At 29.4% G+C, this 3,233-nt stretch overlaps 1 protein-coding gene across 1 annotated transcript in view; it reads right to left on the bottom strand.

Moving 5' to 3' along the window:
- The window catches only part of LOC128250610 (uncharacterized), a 559,608-nt gene extending 558,551 nt beyond the window's left edge, over positions 1–1,057 (bottom strand). The window contains exon 1 of the mRNA XM_089340726.1: positions 805–1,057. The gene's annotated coding sequence lies outside the window, so the exon portion shown is untranslated. The remainder of the gene's footprint in view (positions 1–804) is intronic.
- Positions 1,058–3,233: the final 2,176 nt, after the last annotated feature.

The following is a 3,233-nucleotide window of genomic DNA, read 5'->3' as shown; positions in this document are numbered from 1 at the left end:
TATATATATATATATGTATATTGATATATATATATATATATGTATATATGTATATATATATATGTATTATATATATATTATAATTACATATATATATATATATATACATATATATATATATATACATATATATATATATATACATATAAATATATATATATACACATATATATATATATATATATATATACATATAAATATATATTTATACACATATATATATATATATATATATATATATATATATATATACACATATAGACATATATATACATATAGACATATATATACATATAGACATATATATACATATAGACATATATACATATAGACATATATATACATATAGACATATATATACATATAGACATATATATACATATAGACATATATATACATATATATATATATATATATATATATATATATATATATATATATATATATAGTATGCAGTTAAAATATGCGTTTCACTCCATTCGTTAAATTTATATATACACATATATATATATATGACGGGCTTCTTTCGGTTTCCGTCCACCATATCCACTCACAAGGCTTTGGTCGGCCCGTGGCCAAAGTAGAAGACACTTGCCCACACAGCCACATATACTTAATTTCAAAACGGTGAATCTTGAAGCAAATAAAGTGATAAATAGTGTGGAAATATTGGGCTAAAAAGTACTTTGGATACACACACAGACGGACAGAGAGACAGACACACATACACCTTACTTTGTGACACGATAGACTCACCGTTTAATACGAAATATAATATAAGAAAAAAAATATTCTGATTGTTACCAAATTCCAGTCTTCACGTTTGGGCAATGCCAAATTAGCAAAAGTTTTCCGAAAGTTCCAAATAATAATAATAAAGTTGTGAGGGTTTTATATGGGGTACTTAAACCAGAATTCCTCCCCAAAAAAGGGTGGGGGAGTAGGTTTGCTATTTATCAAACCTGATATTTCAACGTATCATTTGTAAGAGAGAAGTTATATCAATAACTCGAACGTGTATAGATATTGTGTGTCAAGGGACATAACTCTCGATGACTATTTTCTCACTGAGGAAAAGTCAATATTTGAAGCTGGTAATAAGTTTCGTATGAATTTACATATTAGAACACATTTTTATATCAACGTATTGCTGTTTTCTTTTTTTTTTTTTTGATAGACTTAATCATCGTCTTTAACGAAAATTAGAATTTTAACCTTACAACAGTCACACGTTTACTTAAAAATATTCCAATGAGCGAATACAATGTTTATTGTCCATACACTCGCACACACGTAATTGTATATAACAGGGCAAAAAGAGATATATCTAAATGTAAATAATATATATGTAGAAAAAAAAACAATGTTTTCAGCTTCAATAAAACGTTATGGAGTCTTTCAAATTTCAAGAGCAAGTAACTGAAGTTTCTATAACGAGGGACAATTTTGAGTAATCACCCAAATCTTAAGTGCGAACCTATTCTCTAGAACGATATTCAATCGTATCGGAATGTTTACCACAGAACGGAATGGAAATTATCCTTAAGATTATGCTTGCACGAATAAATTGGCAATACTACCACAAAATTTCTTTTGTGTTACTTTTTTTCGTTCATTTGTTAACGTTTTCCTCGAATCTTATCGTTAAATCTTCCTTCCGAGAATTTTAGTTTCACTTTTCGACGGAGTATTCTCGAAATTAATTTTTTAACCTCTTTGTCTCTTCACCATCTCTTACGAAAGGGACAGAAAATATGAGTGATATACAGACATCCAAACGGTTAGTTACCGTATTACGACATACAGCATCACAAATGAACATCAGTATCGATATTAATGGGTTTGTTAAAGTAAGCGAATTACTGAGCACGAGAGAATTTAGCCATTTAACTCCTACTGATATTAAACGCATAGCGGACAACGACGCAAAAAAGAGATATTTCATAAAAAACCAATACGGGGAATTAATGATTCGAGCAAATCAAGGCCATTCACTTCAAGTATCTGATTTAAGTTTTCAGCCAGTATTAAGTGGAAGGGATTACCCGAACGTAATTCATGGTACCCGTCATCATGCGTGGAATGTTATCTCAAGAGATGGTCTGAGCAAAATGGGAAGAATGCACATCCATTTCGCTATAGGGGTACCAGGTGACCCCAAAGTGATTAGTGGCATGCCACGAAATTCTGAAATAATTATTTATTTGAATCTGAATTTGGCTTTAAAGAACGGAATGAAATTTTTCCTATCGGAAAACAATGTAATGCTCACTGAAGGAGATGTAAATGGATTTATTAAGCCAAAATATTTCCAAAAAGTCATTGACAGAAAAACAGGAAACTTGTTGACCTGGTAGATATATATATACTAACGTATTTGATAAAGAATCGGGACTGATAGGACCTAAGCCCACTAAGTCATCACATTTTACATGAATCACTGGAAATTGCAATTATTAATATTACAATGAACAATGCATATATAAGTGCAACAATTTTTAAAGAACAACAATATGCAAGTATCGCTGGACATTCTCCGCAGCAGCGCTTTTCTTATGTACGTAGGGTTTGCTGTTTGGGTGGTTAATTTGATTACACTTATATGTTTTTCTAAAATGAAAAAAGTTTGCGGTAATTTCACATTTTATACTTTTTAATTTTTTATCTTTTTTTTTTAAATCGATATATTTGTTGTTTACTTTCGTTTTCAAAGTTAAAAATCAAGTCTTTTCTATAGTTATTTTTCAGTGTTGAGCTGATAACTATTTGTTTCGCAGAAACAAAATCGAACTGATATTATTCATTTTTTGAATTGATATATTTTTTGCATAACAATTTATTAGAAATAAAAAGAAGGAACAATATAATTAAAAAAATAACTTAATATACAAAACTATAATCAACAGAAATTTTTATATATCTAAGCGATATGTACGTAATTTTTATTTGCAAATTTTATGCATAATCATTAAAGTACCTCAGCTGTCAATAACAATGGCAAATGTTTTACGAAATTTTGTGATAATTAAATTTTGGTTTGTAATGTATGAGTACCGATTTTTCCAGTTGGAAGTATTGTTGAAACATATATGTGATGAGAGTTGCTATGAGAATGGGCATAACTACAGATTTCTGCCCCCACCACCGACTTACACAATTTTTGTTTGGTGGAAGGAATGTTTTAGGAGAGGGTGGGGTAGGGAATTTCGGAAAATTCACTGGAGTTCACTTCA

Source organism: Octopus bimaculoides, chromosome 23 (genome assembly GCF_046866305.1).
Source record: "Octopus bimaculoides isolate indiv1 chromosome 23, ASM4686630v1, whole genome shotgun sequence".
Lineage (NCBI taxonomy): Eukaryota > Metazoa > Mollusca > Cephalopoda > Octopoda > Octopodidae > Octopus > Octopus bimaculoides.
Note: the sequence above shows the minus strand (reverse complement) of the source record. Positions and strands in the feature narration are given on the sequence as shown.